Source organism: Pseudonaja textilis, chromosome Z (genome assembly GCF_049901715.1).
Source record: "Pseudonaja textilis isolate UNSWEBS1 chromosome Z, rPseTex1.2, whole genome shotgun sequence".
Taxonomy (NCBI): Eukaryota; Metazoa; Chordata; class Lepidosauria; order Squamata; family Elapidae; genus Pseudonaja; species Pseudonaja textilis.
Genome location: NC_142008.1, coordinates 68,046,306 through 68,071,346, shown reverse-complemented (window position 1 = coordinate 68,071,346; position 25,041 = coordinate 68,046,306). Strand labels below are relative to the sequence as shown.

Sequence of the window (25,041 nt, the reverse complement as noted above, 5' to 3'; positions counted from 1 at the left end):
TCCTCTGCACCAGTTGTGCCCTTTTCTAGAACAGGGGACCCTAGAGAGAGATCACTTTGTAACTTAACTACTGTAATATCCTGTATATATGGCTGCCTTTGAAGACCATCCTGAAGCTTCAAATGGCCTAGGATACAACTACTGGAAATCAGTATGCCCATGTAACACCTCTGCTTTATAAGTTGCACTGATTGTCATTTTACTTGCAGATGCAATTAATTTAATTGGTCTGTTTTCAATTGTATGATTTTTTTTATATTGGACTAGAATACCTATGATGTTATAATGACAGGGCCCCTTGCTTATAATGCAATTTGTAGAAATCATGTCAGCTATACTCCTTGCCTATCAACTGCTCATTCTGCAAAAATTGATACGAATTGATACGAATAAGAAAAAAAAGAAACAATAGGACAGGGATGGTAGGCATGTTGGTGCACTTATGCACGACCCCTACAGACCTCTTAGGATAGGGGTGAGTCAATAGTAGACAAGCTAAGGTTTTGGGGTTTGGGGAAGAAACCAGAGAGTTAGGTAGAGTATTCCAGACATTGACCAAAAGTTCGCCTTTTATTCCCTCATCTAAGTCGTTTATGAAAATATTGAAGAGTACTGGGCCTAAAATGGAACCTTGTGGCACTCCACTGCTTCCTTCTTCTATGTAGACTTAGACCCATTAAGGACTACTCATTGAGTACAGTTTGTCACCAGTTGGAATCCATCTGAAGGTGATTCTATCTATCCCACTTTTTTCTAACTTCCCAAGAAGTAGGTTGTGGTCTACTTTGTCGAATGCCTTGCTGAAGTCTAAGTATATTATGTCCACAGTATTTCACTGGTCTACTAATTTAGTCACTATGTTTGAAAATGAAATAATTTGAATAGATTGAAAACTATTGTTTTCATATAACAACTGAGTGCATTGCTTTCCCTCTCTTACATTGATCTTTCTTGCTTATTATTGAAATACTTGACCTTTTGAATTGCTACCCAATAAATATCTGCTAGTGTTCTATTCGTATTGCCTGCTCTGTGACATAAGCAGAATAGTTTCTTCTAAGTCCATTGTGGGTTTATCTTCATGGGGTTCAAAAGCACTTAATTAAATGTGGGGGAGTAGTTGATGGTCAGAAAAAATAATAGTAAGCAAAAAAAAATACATAGCTAAATTATTTTCATCTATGTAACATGTATTATGGACTGCCTATTGATCATAATAATCATTCATTATAACTAAAATGAAGGAAGAAACTAATGGAGGGAAATGGCCCAAATGAATTATATATAGATAGTCCTCAATTAATGCCTGGCAACTATTCAGAGTTGTTATGGCATTAAATGAGAAGTCTTTCCTGATCCTTGAAGTTCTGGCTATCTCAGCATCCCTGCAGTCTCATGATTGCCATTTGCAAACTTACTTGCTGGCTTCCCACAATCAAAGTCAATGTGGAAAGCTGCTGGGGAAGATTGCAACTCACTTCAGTAAATTACTCCAATCCCACTGCATTTTTCTCAAGGAGCCATGCTATGGAATTCATAAAGTATGAAGTTCTGAGCACATACCCGCCAACCTTTGTATGTATGGTATCACAGCAGCTGCAAGGAGAACCTCCCACACTCTGCAGCTGATATCACTGATTCAGCCATGCTCACATGGTGCTTTAGTATCTGCCCAGACTGCTTAAAATGCATCTAGAACTTGCAACTTCCTGCTGACTTTCCTATTGATTTTTTGGAAATAAGCAGGAAGTAGTGAGGAGATCTTCACATAATGATGCATGCTTAATAGTGACAACTATTGTAGAAGAACTGTCAGAGTAAGAGCAAGGGTGAAAAGGGGAATTAGCTTAGAATCATTACATAGCCACTGTCATAGGAAAATTCCAATAAAGAAACAAAGGACAGTAACACAAACAATAATTCTTACTTTCAGATTTAGAGGTTTATTTCATGAGCAATTTGAAACATGAACAGCTATCATAACAACACAATATCACAACATTACTTACATCAATAACCTATTGCAATGAGGTCCACTGACATACCTTGGTCCAGCAAGGATCAGCTTATAGGTCAGTGACCCAGAACTGAGTTAGAGCTTTAGTTTTTATATCCTTTTTCTAAAGGCCCTTCACAGATGGAATTTTACTGGAACTTACTTGTATTTTCTTACTGAAGAAAGTTTCCACATACATATGTGCATAGCCGAAGCAGTCATCAGTGATGATTGGTAGCAGCCATTACATATAAAGAAGTAAAATTCTGAAACAATCAGCAATTTCATTTTGTAATACCATTATGTGTGGCAAGCCAAAAGAGAAATTGCCATTGTTCATATTTTCTGTCACCGATAGAGGATTTTAAGTTGTAAAAGGCAGTTTAGAAATCAATTTATAAATCAAATAAAAAGTAAATATTTCTTCATTTGTTTTTTGATTAAATAAGAAAGTCCTTAAATATATTTAGCAGATCAGACTGCTAGGAATACAGCAAAGGTGATGAACAAATAATTACATTTCATTTTGTTAAGCCTACATAGAGCACAGAGATTGGAAACAAACAGATTTGTCTGTTATCCATGAATGTATATGAAATGGAATTTTAAAAAATAAATGGTAAAAATGCAAATTACTGCTTGCTAAGTAAATATTTTGAAAGACAGGATAAATATTATTATGCCCACACTATTGAAATATTTCTGGACAAAAGTATGAAAAAAGATATTTTCCTCTCCCCAATACTGATAAAAAATAAGGAAAAAGCCACTTAGGTAATTAATTCATATTTTAGTTTATATAATACATCTATTATATTATACATAAGATAGTACACATCTAAGAAAAAAAAAGTTAGTGAAGGAATCCCCAAATGGAGAAAAGCCAAAATTAGATTTTATTTCATGACCACCATTGCATTGTTGGAATTCAGATGGATTCAGATAATATTATTAGACAGTGTTAAATGTTACATACAGGTTGCTGATTAAAAGCTGTATAAATTGATTTTAACTCCCTTGGCAATTCACTTATAAAGAACACAGTTGGGAAGCGATTAATGTATCATGAGTTTCCAAGGAATCGTACTACTTATCAATGAAATTTTCTCAGAAAATGTCATTAATTTATCCATTCTTTATAGGTGTTTGTTTAGGATTGTAACTTTAAGACTCTTTCAATGCAATGTGGTCATGAAATAAAATCTAATTTTGGCTTTTCTCCATTTGGGGATTCCTTAGCTAAATTCTTTTTTCTTAGATGATAGAGGACATTTTTAGAAGATTGCAAGAATGCTGGATTGGTTTTTACAATACTCCTATAAAAGGGAATTTCACATAAATTACTCCAAGTTTCATTCTCAAAATTCAAAGAAATCATTTGTAATACATCTTTAGAAAAAAAACCATAGCCGTTCAAACCATAGCCATAAATGCATATCTGAATTGCATATTTAAACTGCTCCTGTAATCCACTCATATCATTTGATTTTAAGCTAGCTGAAAAAAATCCTGTTTGGAGTATGATACTTTGGTAACAGATTGCAAGACACCAGTCCAGACTGTAACTATCAAATCCTTCCACTGGACAATGCTGATCTCTCGTCCCCGAAAAGCAGATGTCATTCACTTTTTTTTTTTTTTTGGTAGACACTTTTGTGTGTGAATGACAAATTTACAAAGTCAGATTAATTTTATAGAGTTAAACCTTTAAATGTCAAAATTTGCAGGCTCCACAATAAATTTTAAAATGAATTTTCTTTCTTACCACTCTGTTGGTCTCTAAAGTCTTCTAAAACTATAGTTGCCAACAGTCCTGCAATAGCTATAACAGTTTTAACATACAGAATGTTCTTAGATCAAAGGTGGGCAGAAAGTTTTTATTATTTCTTGTTTGTTTGTTTCCTTGAGCTTTCGATATTTCTATTTTTTATTTTATTATTTATTATTATTTTATTTTATAACTCTTTTATTTTTTAAAAAAGAAGCCCAATGCTGCATTGCTTCAACTATCTCATAAAGTAAATTAAAGTAACCCTTTCCTTAAATAAAAGAATAAAGCCATTTTCTACCAGCTTTCAGACCAACAAAGTTCTAGATGTTAAACATATACTGAAGAACTAAAGGAACGCTCAAGAAAATATTAGAGGTTATGGTAATTGCTGGCTTAATTAATGAGGCATTGCTACATCTTCAAGTAGGCAGTCAAAATCTAGGCATTGATTTTAAAAAAACTAATATAGTTAATATCAGATTTTTGAGGTAATCCAGACAAGAATCACACTTAGAAATATTAGCTTTATTTTATTGTAAGTTTACAATTTCTTGCAAATCTAAAGGTACAACTCTCCCCCCTTGGCTTTACAGTCCAAACTAGGGAGGATCCGTTCTGATATTTTTGTCACACCCCCATTGCTTCTGCAAGCCTAGCTGTCTCTGATTTGACCAATATTTAATCTTATCTCCCAACGTCATTCCCATTTACCTTTATAGATTAAATGGTATTTAAGGCCAGGAGCAGGAAGATGACACTTGGAAAGCAGAGTAAAAAAAGTGGACCTGGAGGATACTTTGCAATAGATGAAGAATGAGTAGAAGTGAAATCTATTCCTGTCAGCTGGTAATAGTTGCCAGCCAATCCTGGTGATAAGCAACCTGGCATTGTGTAAAAGTCTTACGCTAAAATCTTGAATGTATTACAAGACAGCTTCTAGAATATCAAGAATCTTTACTTGATGCTGCAAGGAAGGGTAGAAAAGTAAAGGCAACCAAGGGAAAAGAAAACAAAAATGAAATGAAATACAGATTAAGAGACTCAGTACAATATTACTGGACAACATCCTGCATTATCAGACCATATTCAAGCTTTCAGTTTGGAAGCAATATGTGATGAGAAAAATTATTAACTCTTCTTACTGTCTGTATATAGCAGGTTCTAAGAGATTTTAAAAAAAAATTGTGATAATGGCACTACAAAAAAAAGAACAGCCATAACTGATCTACTGTTGGAAGAATAATTTTTCTGGGTTCAGTTCCAAGTGGAGAAAAAGACACTGGAAACATGGAGGCTGTTTGAAAAGATGGTTTAATGGTAGACAGGACCACATGGCTTGGAGCTCCAAAGTGAAAAGTACAATCACACGCTTCAAGAGGTTGGTGAAGGAAAAGAAGGAAAAGGCTGAGAGTACAATTGTTTTATACCCACTGTTGGGCCCCACCTTAGTATTTCTTGTTAGTATTTCCTGTTCCTGTGTAAGAAATGTATCCCATTGGCTGTCAGACTCCTAGGGCTGGGAGTCTTAGCCAACTTTGTAGGCTTTGTCTGGATCACATGGCTTCACCTGAGTATTGGATGATGCAATCTTCCCAGGCCAGTTGGTGAGATGGCCAGAGGCTTTTGTTACGTAGAATATTCTGGTCCAGGCCTTAATGGCATTAAGGCATAAACAAAGGTGGGGGTGAGCTTCTGCTTCTGAGTTTCTACTTCTCTTTTTAGGGGAAATATTCTGCCTTTTTAATATTTCCTAGGATATTTCATTTTTCTAGGAGAGGGATGGGTGCTAATTTTCTACACTACTTTAAATGAATTGTTTTTTTATGGGTTATGTTTAAAGTCAATAAGAATTAGTTAAGGGTTCTTCAAGTGAGCTTACCCTACTTTTGATTAAACTTGTTGAGATAGATTCTACAAGCAAACCAGTGGTGGGATTCAATTTTTTTTACCACCGGTTCTGTGGGTGTGGCTTGGTGGGTGTGGCAGGGGAAGGATACTGTAAAATCTCCAGTCAGAGATGGTATTTGCCGGTTCTCCAAACTACTCAAAATTTCCTCTACCAGTTCTCCAGAACTGGTCAGAACCTGCTGAATACCATCTCTGAAGCAAACACTTTTATTTAGTGTTCCCAGCAGAGGCAGGGAATTAAATCCAACCTCTTTTAATAGTTTTTTCTCAAGTATATTTTATAAGAAGTAGAATTAAACTCTGTTTAATTTATTTGCCAGAGATATAAAGCACCTGGGTTTTACCACATAATATAATAATTATAAAATACTCAGCACTATAGTTTGGTTAGATATAGCTTCTGTTTGTCGACTAAGGCTTGCAAAGTTGAACAGAAAATAACTAATTCTCTATCCAGTGGAGCCTCATATTCATTCATATTTCCTGAAAGAGTCTATTTATTTCCATTTTATTAAGTATCATCTTGCTTGTCCTAGTACCAATTGTGTTTGTGTTTTCAGAAAGTCTCTTCCTTTATTTATTGTTATCTGTGAATATTGTATTTTACAGTCTGTAAATTAGATATGGAATTTGATGTAGTAGCTGAACACAAGAGGTATAGTAAATGTTTGGTTCCAGCAGGGAAGCCACAGGGATGTTTAGAGCTTGATGCATATAATGTTAATATTACATTACATGCTGTGCTATTGTACCGTATGCTTATAGCAAATGCCTATAGGGAGAATCAGTTCCAAAGATTTCATTTTCAATAAACAGATTATGCAGTTCCACTATATACAATTAAAGAAGTAGTAATGAAATGGTTATAAAATCCCCAGTTGCACCCTTGTTGTTTTTTAATTTTGTAAATAGCATCAGAAGCAATCTGCTGGGAAGTGCTTATGTATTTATTTATTATTGATTTTTTAAAATAAAAAAATAACATTTAACATTACTTGTTATTGCAAATCCAGTCCTAGGGATGGTAAGACGATGAACTATTTCCACATTATTAAATGTTGGATGCTTGGGGAATTGAAGCAATATATTCCTTGATAAGAATATATTAAATATTAATGACCAGTGATTACAGAAATTAATTTAAAGGTACAGTTAATTTGTAGATGAAAAGTTTCACAATTTTATTCTTTAGTTGCCAAACAATGCATTTTAATCCCCTGGCAAATCACTTGAATGACTGTTGAATTATTCTTTCAAATGTCTGGAATTCCACATGCCATACCCAAGGTAAAGCAATAGATATTCAGAAGAAATTACTGTACCCAAGACAATAGAGAAGTATTGCAGAAGAACAAAGGATGCATCTGAATGAAAGAGAGAGAGAGAGGACCAAGATCATGCCAAAAGCTATGTGTTACTTAGACTACAATCATATAAACCAGAGGTGGTATTCAGCAAGTTCTGACCAGTTCTGGAGAACTGGTAGCGGAAATTTTGAGTAGTTTGGAATACCAACTCTGACGGCCCCCACCCCTATCTATTATCTGCCTCCCAAGTCCCAGCTGATCATTTGGGTCTTCTTTTGTTGCCCTGCACAGAAGAATGGAGCTGGAAAACAGGTTAGTAGGGTGGGAAGAGAATGGGATTTTACAGTATCCTCCCCTGCCGTGCCCACCAAGCCACACCATGTCCACCAAGCCATGCCCACAGAACCGATAGCAAAAAAATTTGAATCCCACCACTGATATAAATATATGTGTGTGTCATTAAAATCATCTTGAGGGTTACATTATATGTAACTATGAATGCAGCCCTATACATATTTACCAGGTAGTAAAATTCCATTAAAGTTAAGTGTGCTGAGTTTCATGTTCCATCCCATTGCTCTCAGTAGACTTTGATTGCCCTCATGTTTGGCAAAGTATGCAAAATATGCTTGGGTTTATCCATGGGAATTATGCTTGTCATTTGGGGTTGAAAAAATAAATATATATCTTCATCTATAGAAATTGAATTCTTTTAAAATAGTTCTATACTTCTGTTAACAGGAAAAATAGATGAATTTTCTAAAGATTGGCAGTATACATTTAACATCTATAAAAGAACCTTGAGGTAGGCTATCTGGACTTCACCACATGTGATAAATAAACATTCCTATTGTTTGTCCTTAGAATAGATATGTAATGCCTTGCTTTTGAAAAAAATTGAGTGTGAAAGTATGTTTATTTTTTTAAATGTACAAGTTGTTTAACTGATTCAGATATTTAGAAGAGGTTCTTGATGTATCATCAGTGGCTTAATGACCATTCAAATTATGATTGACCCAAAAGGGGACTTATAATCCAGATTTGACATTCTGATGAATGTCAAATCATATGACTGAATTTTGGGTGCTCAGCAACATTGCTGCATTTACAGCTGTTTGCAGTGTTCCATGGTGACATGATTATGTTTTACAATGGCTATACCAAAACCAGATACTTTACCAATTTTAAACAAGACAGTCCTCATTATCGACCCTGCTCACTTCTGCTAGGGGAATGTATGTATGCATAGGTGTGAAAAAGGTCTCCAAGAACGATTTCAACATGTGAGCATGTTCCTATAAGTGACAGTTCTTGAAATACATCAACCACTCAAATGTCCAAAACTTAAAATCATTAATACTTAAAGAAGCAGTTGCGCTAAGATAGATGAACAAATGGGCACATTTAAGTAGTTCTCAGTTAGTGACCACAGTTGGAACCAGCCTCTCCTTTGCTAAGGCATTGTAGTCACAAAGTAAAACATGTGATCATGTGATAACCATATTTATACTTATACCTGTTATCTAATAATTGCTTGACAAAATAAAATAAATAAATAAAAATAAACTTACCAAATTTTCAGATGATACTAAACTGGAAGGAATAGCTAACATCCTGTCAAGATGGGTTGTGACAGATTTGAACACTGGGCCCTAACTAACAAAATGAAATTCAATGTAGAGAAAAGTAAAGTCCTACATTTAGGCAAGAAAAACCAAAAGCACACATATAGATTGGGTGAAACCAGGCTTAATAGCAATAACTGTGAGAGAATCTTGGAGTCTTAGTGGACAACCAGCTAAATATGAGACATGCAGCGGCAACCAAAAAAGCCAATGTAACCCTAAATTGTATTAACAGAGGGATACAATCAAGATCAAGTGAAGTACTAATACCACTCTATAAAGCCTTAATAAGACCACCCCTAGAGTACTGCATCCAATTTTGGTCACCACACTATAAAAAAGATGTTGAGACCTAGAAAGAGTCTAGAGAAGAGCAACCAGGATGATTAGGGGACTAGAGACTAAAGAGCAACCAGGATGATTAGGAGACTAAAACATATGAAGAATGGTTACAAGGAACTGGGTGTCAGCTTTCAAGATTTTCTTCCTTTGCTTTGCATCTTTTGGCTGTCATAAGTAATGTGGGGAGGAGGGTGGGACATGGTTATGGGAAGTGAGCTGGAGGTTTTACAAAACAGAACTATATAAGTTGGGGGGGAGTTTCTTGCTTATGTTTCTATCCTATGCTATACACAGCAGCAGCTCTTTATCAAAATATATCAAGGTCAATGGACAGAGGCCTCATCACCACCTGGAGATGCCCACATGATGTTATGCACAACTTTTTATTGGATGGACAAATTGAACTATTGTGGATGGGAACATTGCCATTACTTTGTATATGTGATTTAGGCATTCATTTTATCAGATTCAGAATCCTTTTGATGCTACCACTTGATTTCTAGTAAAAGATATCTTTTCTCTAATTAATGGAGCCTAAGTATTTCTTTCTTAGATTTTGAATGGAGCACCAGCTGACACTCGGTTTAGCTAGTCTAATGAAGAGAAGGACCAGGGGAGACATGATAGTAGTGTTCCAATATTTGAGGGGCTACCACAGAGAGGAAGGGGTCAAGCTATTTTCTAAAGCACCTGTAGGCCAGACAAGAATAATGGATGGAAACTGAACAAGGAGAGATTTAACCTGGAAATAAGGAGAAATTTTCTGACAGTGAGAGCAATCAACCAATAGAACAGTTTTCCTTTGGAAATTATAGGAGCTTCATCACTTAAGACTTTCAAGGAGAGATTGGACTGCCATTTGTCAGAAATAGTGTAGGGTCTCCTGCTTGGGGGGGAGGGGGTTGGATTAGATGACCTACAAGGTCCCTTCCAACTCTGTTAATCTAAGCTAAATTTAAACTAATCTAAATCTACACATCAGTTAAAACAAACTTCTGTGCTAAGATCTGCATTTCTTTTACAAATTTCATGAAATTTGAAGTTCAAAAAAGTATATAAAATGTATATATACTGCACATTACACTTACTTTAAATGAAAAGCAAATTTGATTTTTAAATAAATCCATATAAATCTTTGACATAATTTTAAAGAATAGCAACGTGTAATTAAAACATAGTATTTCTTGATTTTTAATTTATTACAATATTTAATATTTTTGTAATATGTACAACGAAGTTTAAAAAGCATTAAACATATATAAATAATAGCAATATTTTTTAAGGAAACTCAGAAGAAGAAAGTGAACTTTAGAAAGAGTTGTCGTGAATACAGAGGTACCCTTGAAGGACAGTGGGATGATCCATTACTTAAACAATGATCAGATAAAAGAAGCTTGAACGCTGGCAAAGAAAGTGGTTTACAAAAAACATCCCAGGTACCATCATTACCACCACAATTCTCTTGAAGATAAAAAGAGAAAAGTGGGAAGCATATTCAGACTTGCATGATTTTCCTATTGAACTCCCAGTGAGGAAAATTGTTGGTTACTAGTTATTCCAGTCCCAGATTTGTTACAGCATTATACATGTAACCTTCTACAATAGTGTAATAAATCTGGGACTGGAACAACTAGTAACCAACAATACTAGACTTAACTGGCTCAATGTCATCTTCTGAAACAGTTTGAATTCAACTTACGGAATACAAATCAAAGAACCCTTTTCCAACAGTGACCACAACATGATTGACTTTTGTCTCAACATACATTCTCACAAAAAAATCATCATAATGACCGGATACCCAATCATAACTTTGAAAAAAGCAACTATGATCTTATAGACGATGATATTTCAACCTCTTGATTGGCAACTTCTATTCACTGGATGCAATACTGTCGAAGACCATTACAACATATTTTTACTTGAAGTCAAAACAATCATCAAATTATATGTACCAATAATAACTCCCAAAACCAGAAAAAACAAATTACCTTAAAAACTATCATGTAATCTGCAACTCTTACACTGCAAAAACATATGGACTACACAACTCGATCAGGGCAAAGCAATAGACAAATCTACATAGACTTCTGTAAAGCCTTTGATTCAGTGGTACATGACAAACTACTCCTAAAACTAAAATCTTATGGTATCTCTGGACACCTGCATAACTGGATAGTAGCATTCCTGTCAAACAGACAACAAATGGTCAAAATTGGGAGCGTCCTATCAAATTCTGTACCTGTCAACAGTGGTGTCACCCAAAGCAATGTCCTAGGACCAACTCTCTTCATACTCTGCATAAATGACCTCTGTGATCATATCAAGAGCAACTGTGTTCTCCTTGCCAATTATGTAAAGCTATTCAACACCACAGACAAAATGCTGCTACCCTTCAAACAGACCTTGACTATGTATCAGAATGGTCAAACAAATGGCAACTTCAAATCTCAACAAATAAATGCTCTGTCTTACATATTGGCAAAAAAAAAATCAGAAAATAAAATACAAGCTGAATAGTCAAGACCTTGTTTATGATCCAAACTCTGTCAAGAACCTTGTAGTACTCATCTCTACTGATCTAAGTGCTAGAGCCCACTGTAACTACATAGCCAAAAAGGCATTAAGAGTTGTTAACCTAATCCTATGTAGGTTTTTCTCTGGTAATAACACACTACTAACTGGAGCATACAAAACATTTGCTAGACCAATGCTTGAATACATCTCATCAGTCTGGAACTCATATTACGTATCTGATATTAATACAGTTGAGAAAGTCCAGAAATATTTCCAAGAAGAGTTCTCCAGTCCTCTACTGATTGCTTATGCTACCAGACTTGAAATTCTAGACCTAGAAAATCAGAACTACTTCGCCTTTGGTCCGATTAAGTATAGTACATAAAATTATACATTGCAATATCCTACCTGTCAATGAATACTTTAGCTTCAACCATAACAGTACAAGAGCACACAATAGATACAAACTCAAGGTAGACCCGCACCAAGCTTGATTGCAGGAAATACAACTTCGGCAACAGAGTGGTCAATGTCTGGAATACTCTACCTGACTCTGTAGTTTCTTCCCCAAACCCCAAAAACTTTAACCTTAGACTGTCTACTATTGACCTCACCCCTTTCCTAAGAGGTCTGTAGGGGGCGGGCATAAATGCACCAACGTGCCTACCATCCCTGTCCTATTGTTTATTTTTATTTTTCTTATATGTATCCATTTCATGTATTCATAACTATGTTTATACTTATACCTGTTATCTTATAATCACTTGACAAAATAAATAAATAATAAATAAATAAAATTGGCAAACTCATGCTCTTTAGGCATAGAGAGCCACAGCAGTTGAGTAAATGCCAGCTGAGGAGTGAGGGTGCATTTTGGCCAGCACAATCTTCTGAATGAAAATAAGATCTAGAAAGAAATCACATGTGCTCACTGATTGAAGAAACTGAAAGGGTTTTGAAGCTAGCTCAGGAATTGAACTGATGAAAGATCTAGACATTCACCTATGCTCTTAACTGTGGTGGAACCAAATGGGCAATACAGTCTTGTCCCCCCTTCTTAATCATTTTGAGAACTAATTAATTATAGATGAAGAGAGATTTCTTATGTAAGAAGGACTCCTTCTCTTTATGCCTTCTCTTGAGAATATAAAAATAACACATGAGAGTCTTTAAACTAAAGATTTAAGAATTATTTGCAACCTATCTTTCAACTAGAAAGGGTACACTAAAAAACAGACAAAGGGGACAACCTCCCCTCTCCCCATATTTTTCTATTTCTTTTGTTTTAAAACTTTTGGCAAAAGTGCTTTGATATGATTTTTTTAAATTAATCCAGATGAAGAGGGCATGGGGATGTTATTTGAAGAGTGTATATGACTGGTGGAATTTGTATGACAATCATAAGAAATGCAACAGGAATTGAAGAATGATACTAAATTAGGAGCTGTAGGTATGGATTTTTCTGTATTCATGAATATGAATTAACAAATGTTTATCAGGGAATATAAATCAACTAAATGCTCCCCAGAAGAGGGGGAAAAAAGTATTTCATTATTTGAAAAAAAACCAAAACTAAAGCAACGTATGATTTGCCTAAAATAGACTGCTATCATGAACCAAAATGTAAAATATTTGACTTATAAAACTTTGGGTGAAGAATACTGAGCAGATACTATGAAAAGAAATAGGGTTAATATATTAATATTAATTAATTAGTATGTTATATTAATCCTCAACTAAAACCAGAACTTTTTAACTGATGAACATGGTATATTTCTTGAAGTAGGAGTTACACTATATGGACTTAAAATATGGTTTGGGGAGTTTATGCCACAAATGAAATTAAAGTAACTTTTTATAAACAACTTAAAGAGGTGGACTAATAGTGTTTTTTTTTCTTTTAGTGTTTGATGGTAGATAGGAATTGACTTGTTTTACCCTAAATGGAGACTTCTGAGAAAAATACTTACATTATTCAAGCCAAATTACCAAACTTTTAAAAATTTTATTTAAAAATTTAATTGATATATGGAGGCAAGTATATAGCAATTCAAGAGAATATGCTTATTCTTCAGAAACATACAAATCCTTTTCAAAAATATATCAGATCTGGATTTTGCTACTAAAATTTCAAAGAAAATTATTTTACTAAAAATTTTCTAATCCTATGATTTTGGTTTTAGATGGAAATTAAATGAAGTACTGTTAAAAAAAGATGAAACCGTTGAAGATTTTTAAAATAAATTAAGTTTTTAATTCAAATAAAAAGCCTGTCGTAAGACTAGTTTGGGATGCAAGCAAAGCCTTTGTTAAAGAGTACTTAATACAATACAAGAAGATGATCAAGAAAAAATAGAAAAGAAAAGAAGAGGAATTAAATATATTATCAGGGAATATAAATATATATAAAGAAATTAAAGTTTTACAGCAACAGTTATTCACATTATCAGTAAGAGTAATGGAAATAAAATTGAATTATCTACAGTAAAGGCATTTTGACTTGATAAACCAGGGGAAATTATTTGAAGATAAACTATAAAAAGAAAAAGAAAAGACAATGATATAAAAACTAGAAGAGACAGATATTGTATTAACAGATCTTCAGTGAAATGTTGCATTTCATGATTTTGCATACTGTAAGAAGTTTAAACCAACTGAATGTAGTTTGGTGTTCTATAGTTGCCAAGAAAACTCTGAATGACATCCTTAAATGCTTTTCAGGAAATATTCTCTAGCCCCACTGATACATCTTTAAATTCTTTGTCATTGATGATATATCTGATCTGTAGACCAACAAAAATGCCATATTTAATCTTGGCATCAGATCTGTCTCAAATAATAAAACTCTTTACCTTCCTTGTCCATTGCTTTCACAATTTTTTTAATCAGTCCAAATTTTATGTGAAGTGGATGCCAAAATATCTTTATCAGGTCAGTAAGTGGTTCATGTTCTATGTATTTCTGTGCTGGAACCAAACTCTTTTCGAATGACCATTTCTTTTTAATGTAATGCAGTTCTCTTGCATGACTGTCCGATTTGCCATTTGTAACAATAATATGGCATATCTGAGCTGCATTTCAAGCAGCAAAGCCATTACTTTTAGATCTCCACAGATACCTCAGTTATATTTGATGTAGTGGATGTGCTTCAACACCAGTTCTGTTTTCATATTTCTTTCATATGTGCAGCATAGCCAACAGATGTTGAAGGAATAAGTAGGTTGAACTGGAAGATCTGATATTGATAAACATTACTTGAGATACCCTGAGTCTAGAAGCCTACTGCCATCAGTTTGGACTAGAGAAAATAAACTTAGAATGCTCCCTGGAAGCAAAGTACATGAAAGAGATTTTGAACACATTATGAAGGCTATACATCTACAAAAAAGGCAATAGTGCTGGGCAAAATGGATGGAAATAGGAGAGATCAGCAGAATGAGTTGGTTATATGAAGTACTGGAAGCCATAGAAATGCACTTGCAAAAATTCATAAAGCAACATGAAACAAAACAGCTTGGAGAGCGATATGGAATCACTAGGAAGTAGCTATAACATATGTAGCTATAACACTGTGTGGCACAACATGGTACAGTGTTCTAGCATAGGAAAAAAGGAGCTATTAGCATCATGTGCAGCTGGAATCATACATGTTTGAGTCTTAATTCCTTATATCTCCAGTAAAAATCATCTCAGGCAGAATATTGGGCTGCAAAAAATGTCTCTCTAAGATTTGGACAGGTCTTGTCATTTGGAGTAGATAATGAGTAATTAATCTGCCTCATTATAAAGGAGTTTCATATTATACTTTGAATGCTGAGTTTCAGTTACTAATGTTTTTATATATATTTTTCCTGTACAGTTGTTCTTCACAACAGATAAATAACTGAACTTGACACATTTTCTCTCCACTGACATTAGTAGCAACAGTCAGTATAATTTAATCTACTTAAAGAGTGCAAAAGTGAAAAGTGTATCAAAAAGCAAGAAAAGAGATGGAATCCTTCTTTCATAAAAATCCATTGCTTTGCTGTGCTTGATTTACACTGCCTTAGGCAACTTGTAAGACAACAAGAGGTGGCTGTATGCCACTCTTAGTTAAGATAGTCAGAGGTGTGCATATATTAGGAGAGCTTACTCACTAGCTATGCAGGCAGTTGGCTAAACCCTCTAGTCCTCTACAGAAATCTGTTTATAGCACTTGGCTTATCAATTTACTTGCAGATGGCTCTCTGAAGTATTAACTCAGGTTAATTATTCGTCAAATATGATTATGCAGTGGTAATATAAAAAATCGGAAATGTAGGATGGAATTTTTCACTCCAGCAGTTTGGCAATTGTGGCAGCTGTGGAGTTTCTGTAGTAATTACTAGCCCATTCCAGCCAGTGGATCAGCCTTATGGTTCAGAAAAGAAGGGGAGGGAATGGTGGGGAGAGAAGGAAAAAGCAATAAAGAACTAAGGGAGCAAGAATATGAGCTGTGCCAATTGACGTGAGGAAAAAATCAACAGCTGCTGGTAGTGATAAATGAGAGCCGGTGGCCCTACTTCTAATCAATACATGTAAATGCTACTCATTACAGCTTTTATACACACTTCTCAATTAGCCTTTCCTCCCACTGGTAACAAGGAATGTCATGCTTTCTGGACTGTGAAAGTGGTTGAGCACGAAGTTCACCTGCATCTGTAAAGACAAAGTAACAATGCTCCAGGCTCAGCTTGGCAGCAGGTGGTAGCAATAGAAGTCTAAATTCCTTCTGTAATGCAAACGAAATAAATTCCCTAAAGCCTCATTTAATTAAATGGGATATTTTGGATCAAGCTAGAATCAGGACAGTGTTCACATTTATTTGAGAAAACACACACATATACAAAAAAGGATAGAAACTTCAAGTCATTTTAGACCCTATCTACCAACACAAAAAAGCCTCTAAATAGATCTAAGCAAAAATAGAGAGTTGCTTCTAAAAATTTTATTTGTTTTAATGTGTCAGAAACCAAAGACTTTCCACTTCTGCATTTTAAATATATTATTTTAAACCAATGTTTAGAGGGCAGGATTTCAATAACTATCTTTACACATTTGATCTAAAATGTTTTAATATGCACACTGCAACTAAAGAAAATAAATTTTTCTATTTATCCATGAAATTGAAAAGGTGTTGAATGCATAGTGTTTTCTTTTTTCCTTCCTTCCTTCCTTTTTTATGATGATGATGGCTCTCTACACAAAAGAGAAATTCATACAGGCATCAAGGGCAGATTGTGACTTTTTAAGGAACAAAGGAAGGGATCTGATCACCTGAGACAATGAGACTGCAAGTCTGGAGAGTAATTGCTCAATAGTGGCAGAAATAGGCTGGTGATCCAGACTTAAAAGAGCTGTGTAACCTAGGCTTGCTGAAAACGAACCTTTGCTGAACAATAGACTTTCTAAACTCCCCTTGAGAAGTATATTTTTTATCATCAGCAGAAAAAAAAGGCCTTATTCCATCAGGTCACTTCCTTCTTTTCTAATCTGACATACTCTACTTTGCTTAATTAGGGAGCCACTCTTCATTAATTCCTTTATTATATATTAAAAACTTAGGATTACATACAAAAACATAGCTCCTTGCCAAAAGTAGTACCATGTAACTTTTTTGCACTTTGTTACAACTAATAATTTAGTATCTTTTTGTAAATAGGAATTGCTAATGTATCCACATGTATATATCTAAATATAACATTTTTTAAAATTAAGCTTCATAAAATTTAATTCAGAAAGCACATTGTGATTATTTAAAAGTAATTTGCTGTAAATATAAATCCTTTCATCTATGATAGAGTCTTACTTGCTTTCGTGAGTGATGTCCTGTGTCATATGTAAGGAACACTGAGAAACTAAGAGTGCAAATGTTTCTCTGGAATTTAGTTCTAATCTGCTATAAGTGGTGCATATCATCTATAAACAGCATCTCTGAGGTGAAACTGCAGAGCTCTCCCAACATGTCAGTCATAATGTCTTAACATGCAGATCTGCTGTGTGGGGGCACACATACTTGGCTCTTTCTCAGTCTTTTGTTTTACAGCACTAATTCTGTTTTCCTGTTGTTTAATAAAACACATGTGTTGCATTCTACTAACATTTTTGACAGAGAAAAAAAGCTTTAGTAAAAATAATATTGCATATAGAGGACAACATTTAAGACAACTGCAGATTTGGCAGCCTTTCTTAATAGGAGAGGGAGAATATTTTAGGCTCTAGTTATAAACTATTCCATTCCAAAGTATGACTAATAGTGTCAATATAAATCCACTTAAACATAAAAAATGACTAACAAAAATAGAAAACTGAAAAACATAAACAACACAAACCCATAAATCCCATGTTTAGTAAACGTGGTATTTAGATAAAACAGCTAGGTCTTCACTGTTTCCTTAAAACTCAAGAATAATGAAACTGACTAAATTTCTACTAGAAGACAGTTTTCTGCCAATGCAAAGTTATTTGAAATGTTTAGAACAGGTATGTCCAACCTGTTGGTTTATCTGGGCCACATTAAGTGCAGAAAAAAATGGCTTGGGCTGCATATAAAATAAATAATATACCAGTTAATGTATGTTAAATGCACATAATAATAGCAAAGCTTTAAGATCTTGTGGGACTACATTACTAGCTGTCTAAGGCCACATTTGGCTCTTGGATAAACTCGCTTTAGAATAAAATATAAAAAATAAAAATAAAATCTGAAAACTGGGAGACATTAAAATGCAAAGATGATTTACAAAGACACAGAAAAGGTCTGAAGTGAAAGTTTCCCTCCCCCAATTATAAGATGAAATGGTGTACACTTCCAATGATTCTTAGTAATGCTTGATTTAACACAAATGAAAAAGTGTATTTCTTTGTGAAATTCAAAGTTAGAGGAAATAATTCATCATGACATCTAGGAATAAACATCTTGGAAAAGTAATCAAAGGGATTCAACATATTGAGTATCAATGTCTAATGCTACAGGTGCTATAAACTGCTACCCAACAGATGGGTTGAATCAGCATATTATTATAGTTTTAATAACAAATTATGTATTTTGTTTATTCATTACTTTTAAAAAAAATCAATCAGCAAAATTCTTGGGGAAATGCATTAGGAATATTTTGACATGGTACCTATAAGCATGAAATCCTGTTAGAGTTAACAGTCCATATTTTATTGTTTTCCTTCTCTTTAAAACAGTAATGTCTGAAATTCAAAAGAATTATCTTTAGAAAAATAATTAATACTTGGGAAAGAACCAAGAGTGGGATACAACAGGGTTAACTACCGGTTCGGGATTTACAAGCTTCCCTGCATGCTGAGAGCTGTGCGCCTATAAATCGTCATTAGCAGGCTGAGTGCAGAGAAGCAGCCTTTGAAACAGCCCTCTTTTCTTGCTTTTTTAACTGCAGCTATGCCTCGTTCGGCAGCTGAAGTTGAAAAATCAGGAAATAAAGATCAGGTAAGTGCCCGGATGGGTGGGTGGGCAAAAATATCAGCAGACATAGAACTGGTTCTATGTCTGCTGCTCTTCAGAGCTACTGGTTCTATAGAGGTGGACAGAACTGGTAGATACCCACCCCTGGAAAGAACATAGAACAGTGGTATAGTACAAGTTTGGAAGAAAGACAATTCCAGATTCAGTTTTTTATATCTCTAGTTATAGGAGTCAAATATCAAATATCCTTAAATTCCCAGAAAAGTGGTTCAATCTATGAAGAGTAAGTAGTCTGATGTAGAATAAAAGACCTTCCTATGAGTAAGTTGTAGGAATAATAAAAAGTTAATGAAGAACCCTCTTTCCCTAAAAGGATATGAGTACTCATGTACATTTAGAGAAGATGAAACTGTAAATTAAATATTTGTAGACTCTAATAGAATACTTTCTTAGGAATAATACTAGCACTTACGGAAGAGCAATATCTACCATTGAGCTGACCATTGCCAAGCTATCTTAATATATCAACTTCCTTGAGATTTATAGAAAATATCTCTCTTCCTCTTTAATTCCCTTAATTCTTCCCATCTTGCCTTATCTTCTAACCCATCTACAAAATTTGGTCTTAACACTTCTTACACTAGTGCCTCCCCCCAAAAAATTCTTCATTACTAAAAACCACTTGTCCTACATACTAAAACAGTTTATCTTATTTTAAATATTTTCCTTGTGCTTGGATAATTGGTTCACTTGTCAATGCAAAAAGAAAAAAAAAAACATCTACACTATTTGGGGTAATTTATCCAATTTGGGAAGTACTGCCTTAAACTGCAAATAAAAGCAGTCTGCCGGCCCAAAGTTTTTCCTATTATATTTCAGAAGGTTTGGGATAATGATTTTGCTTCCCAAGAGGCATTAAGAAATAAAAAAAGGCTACATCTTATCTGGTTATCTTATCAGCTGCATTAATTATGCATGAAACCGTAGTATTTTGTACCTTATCCAAAGGAAGAATACAACCAATCTCTACAGATGAACTATGGAATTTAAAGCATAGAAGAGAGAACTATTTATTTTATTTATTTATTTATTTTTGTCAATTGCTTACAGAATAATAGGTATAAGTAAAAACATAGTTAGGAATACATGGATGCATATAAGAAAAATAAAAAATAAAAATAAAAGGAACAATAGGACAGGGATGGTAGGCACGTTGATGTGCTTATGCATGCCCCCTACAGACCTCTTAGGAAAGAGGTGAGGTCAATAGTACACAGTCTAAGGTTTCGGGAAGAAACCACAGAGTCTGATAGAGTATTCTAGACATTGACCACTGTGTTGCTGAAGTCATATTTCCTGCAATCAACTTTGAGTTTGTATCTGTTGTTTGCTCTTGTGTTGCTATAGTTGAATCTGAAATATTCATTGACAGGTAGGACATTGCAAAGTATGATTTTATATAGTATACTTAGATCAGACTGAAGTGGCATAGTTCTAGGTTTTCTATGTCTAGAATTTCGAGTCTGGTGGCATAAAGTATTCTACAATGAGTAGAGGAGTGGAGAACTCTTGTGAAATATTTCTGGACTTTCTCAACTGTGTTAATATCAGATACATAATGTGGCTTCCAGACTGATGAGCTGTATTCGAGTATTGGTCTAGCAAATGTTTTGTATGCTTCAGTTATTAGTGTAATGTTGCCAGAGAAAAAGCTATGTAAGATTAGGTTAACAACTCTTAATGCCTTTTTGGCTATGTAGTTTTAGTGGGCTCTAGCACTTAGTACTCATTAGAGATGAGTACTCCAAGATCCTTGACAGAGTTTGGATCATCAACAAGGTCTTGACTATTCAGCTTGTATTTTATTTTCTGATTATTATTTTTTTGCCAATATGTAGGACAGAGCATTTATTTGTTGAGATTTGAAGTTGCCATTTGTTGGACCATTCTGATACATAGTCAAAGTCTTTTTGAAGGGTAGCAGTATTGTCTGTTGTGTTGAATAGCTTTACATCATCGGCAAAGAGAACACAGTTGCTCTTGATATGATCACAGAGGTCATTTATGCAGAGTATGAAGAGAGTTGGTCCTAGGACATTGCTTTGGGTGACACCACTGTTGACAGGTACAGAATTTGATAGGACGCTCCCAATTTTGACCATTTGTTGTCTGTTTGACAGGAATGCTTCTATCCGGTTATGCAGGTGTCCAGAGATACCATAAGATTTTAGTTTTAGGAGTAGTTTGTCGTGTACCACTGAATCAAAGGCCTTACAGAAGTCTATGTAGATTGGGTCTATTGCTTTACCCTGATCAAGTTGTGTAGTCCATATGTTTTTGCAGTGTAAGAGTTGCAGATTACATGATAGTTTTTTCCTGAAACCAAATTGTTTATTAGAGAGTAGATTGTTTGTTTCCAAGTGGAGGATAATGGAATTGGTTCATAATTGATTCCATGACTTTACAGGTGATGCAGCATAAAGAAATTGGTCTGTAATTTTCAACTAGGCTGGGATCTCCCTTTTTGAAGATGGGGTTGACCATGGCTTGTGACCATAGTTTTGGCAAGGAGTTGTTCCTGAAAGATTTTTCAAAGATTATGCTTAGAGGTTCGGCTATGGCAGTGGGTAGCTTTTTAAAGAAGTGGGCACATATTCTGTCCGATCCATGTGGGATCTATGATTCTTTGTTCTTTATGTACATGCTAGGACAACGGAGTCTTGCAGAGGTTGGCTGGAACACAGAGCAAGGAACAAGGACAAATTGTTGCCATTTCTAAACCAGAACTGTAACAAGCTTGAACTTTGCAGCCTTGTACGCTTTATGTGAATGATCAGTGCATGTTGTGTGGTGTAATACATTCGTGATAGGATGTTAACAAAAATTGCTTCTAATAAAAGAGGGTTTTGGAGTTCGCTCTGGGCTCTCATCCTGGGACAACCTTGCATTGTGTCTTCTTTCCATGAGAGACCACCACAAGTGGTGACCCCGACGTGATCTGCTGTGGGCAGATATGGGTTCTGCTCTCCTGTACTTATCTCCTGGAAGAGGCAAAGGTGTGCACCATAATCGATAACTGTCGCAGGAGACGATTATCTTCGTAAGTATGGGAGGAAAACTGTCACAACATCAGGAGAAGCATATCACAGAGTTGTTGAAGTTAGTCAGAACCAATTTCTTTATCTTTAGTTCTTCTGGTAGGGAAAAAATTTGTTTGTCACGATCCAATGTTAAATTGTTAATGCGTACTGTATGGACGCAGTGTCCATGGTACCCCGAACGAGGTTCCTTAAAATTGGAAACGTGGAGACAGATTGGCAATGTTCTCCACGATGAGCCTCCGGCTGATTTGGAAGTTTTAACTTATTGGAAGGTGGTTATTACTGCTTTAGAAGCCCAGCAACAGCCATTATTGAAACCATTATTGGATCCACCTCCGTATCAAAATAGGGTAGTCTTGTGTCCGCCTGTCTCGAGATTGGAAGATGTGGTATCTCCCCCGACAGCTCCTCAAAATCCATCAGGAGATGTTAAGGTCGGAACTCCTAAATTAAATACACCCCATACTGGGAGAGTTCAAGCGGCTATGCAAGCAGCTTTTCAAGCAGGACAGCTGGAGGGGGAGGAGATTGACTCCATGCAATTGTTTCCCGTTCAGAGGCAAATCGATAATGCAGGAAATTTGCAGGCTGTCTGGAATCCACTGCCTTTATCTCTTTTACGGGAAGTAAAGAAATCTGTGAGAGAGTTTGGCATACAAAGTCCATATGTCCAGGGTTTGCTTCACAGTCTGGGGCAAGCTCAAAAGATAATTCCGCAAGATTGGAAAGACTTAATGAGAATGATTCTGAACGGGACACAATACGTGGTATTTGATGCAGAATATCAGAGAGAAGCAATTAACAGAGGAAATAATTCAGGGGGTTTGTATATTCCTGATCAAATCTATGGGGCTGGGCAATTTGCAACTGTGGAGCAACAGGCAACAAATCTGCCGGATCATTGCTTCCCCGTTGTTATGGCCGCTGTTATGGGAGTGCTAAGGCAAGTGGAGGAGGCAGGAGTGCCTACTAACTCCTTTTCACAAATCAAACAAGCAGCTACAGAGCCATACGCAGATTTCCCTGAGAAGCTCCAAAATGCCATTCAGCGACAAATTTCTAATCTAGAAGCTGCAAAAGAACTCTTGATGAAATTGGCAGTGGAAAATGCAAATACAGATTGTAAGCGGGTTTTGCAGCCTTTGGTCACGCGGCGGGAGGCAACCTTGGCAGATTTGATTAAAGCTTGTGCTGTAGTAGGTTCGCAATCTTATAACATGGAGACCTTGGCTGTAGCTTTGCAAAAGGGTCTTAAACCTACTGGGAATTGCTTCAACTGCGGGAAGCCTGGGCATTTCAAAGCCCAATGCCGGGCCCCAGGGGGAGGTGCTGCTCTTTTTCAGAAGAGTCTTCCACAGCAGAACTCAAATCCTGGGGCACGTCCAAAAACAGTATGTCCCAAATGTAAAAAGGGTTTCCACTGGGCGAATCAGTGCTGCTCTCAGGCTGTGCCTTCAGGAAACCGATAAGGGGGTACGCACCTGCTCCAAAGGTTGCACCTGTGCTCAATGCATCACCAGCGACTACAGGAAGTGCTGGTCTGGACTTACGAATGTTAAAAGATATCATTATAACTTTTCCAAATCAAGTTTATATTGAGGATACCCATGCCCCCTTCCTCTGCAAACGGTGGGGTGGGTCTTGCCTTGTTCCTCAGCTTCTAAGAAAGGGTTTTTTGTGATTCCAGGGGTTATTGATCAGGATTATACAGATATTATAAAAATTCAATTTTATTCAGATGTACCTGCTAATCTTGTGGCTGGAGACTCCATTGAGCAATTGATAGTGTTACCCTATACTCCAATTAATCTGTTGGTAGGAAAGCCTCGGATAGGGGGTTTTGGCTCTACAGAATGTTGTTCAGAGCTATTGGCCTTAGTGAAAAACATTAAGCCATCTCAGCCCAAGTTGAATTTTCTAATAGAAGGGAAATTGTTTTCCGGTGTTGTAGATTCTGGAGCAGATGTTTCAGTAATACAGCAAGAAGAATGGCCCAAAGAATGGCCTACGGAAGATTCTCCGGCTGTAAGGGGGGTAGGAGGTATGCAATTTGCTAAAAGTAGTGTTAAATGGCTTGTGGTTACCCATGAATACAGGAGGCCAGGGGCAATTCAGGCTGTAATTCAGCCACTGGTAATGCCTTTGCATGTCAATTTATGGGGCCGTGATTTGCTTTCTCAATTTGGAGCTACCATAACTTTGCAGGAGTGAGATGCTAAAATTAACTTTATTGTCCGAGGTTCCTGTGTGGGTGGACCAATGGCCTTTAACCACTGAGAAATTGTCTGCTTTGCATGAATTAGTACAGGGGGGCGAAGCCACAAAGCATGTTATTAATCATTGTTTGCGTACCTTTACTATTTTGGGCTCTCCTCAGGAGCTGAAGACTGATAATGGGTCTGCATACACTAGTTCGGCTTTTGCCACCTTTTGTTCCATCTGGAACATAGTGCATAAATTTGGCATTCCTTACAATTCCACAGGTCAAGCTATTGTGGAGCACGCTAATCAGACTCTCAAGCGTGCATTGGACAATCAAAAAACAAAAATAGGGGACATGGGGCACGGATTGCCAGGGTTACAAAATACCTTAAATATTGCATTATATACTTTAAATTTTCTCAACCTGACTGGTACACCAGCCACTACGGCGGCCAGCAGGCATTTTTCTTCTTTCCCTTCTGCAGGAGGCGCGAGGCTGCTGGTGTTATATAGAAAACTACCTGACCCCATTTGGAGAGGGCCAGCTTCCTTGATAATGTGGGGTCGTGGCTATGCAGCAGCTGAAGACAAGAATGAAGTCATTTGGGTTCCTGGTCATCATGTCTGCCCTTATCACAAGCCAGAGGTATAAAGGGAGAACCATGGGATGTGGGGAAAAAACTCTTAGGTTAAGGATGTGTCTCGAATTGCTCAATTGGAGAACAAAACTGATTGCTGGGTATGTATGCATATGCCTACACATAAAACCGCAGGATTGCCATTGGTAGCTGTTCCTTTGAACGAGTCGCAATGGAAGAA

At 36.0% G+C, this 25,041-nt stretch overlaps 1 protein-coding gene and 1 long non-coding RNA gene across 7 annotated transcripts in view; both read right to left on the bottom strand.

Annotated features, from left to right (window-relative positions):
* Positions 1-25,041, bottom strand: part of LOC148124067 (uncharacterized) — a 718,603-nt gene that overhangs the window by 380,935 nt on the left and 312,627 nt on the right. The window lies entirely within an intron of this gene.
* POU6F2 (POU class 6 homeobox 2) overlaps positions 1-25,041 on the bottom strand; it is a 403,956-nt gene that overhangs the window by 322,681 nt on the left and 56,234 nt on the right. The window contains exon 2 of one of the 6 annotated variants that reach the window (XM_087918535.1): positions 16,059-16,146. The exons of the other annotated variants lie outside the window; for them this stretch is intronic. The gene's annotated coding sequence lies outside the window, so the exon portion shown is untranslated. The remainder of the gene's footprint in view (positions 1-16,058; positions 16,147-25,041) is intronic. 6 annotated transcript variants of the gene reach the window in all.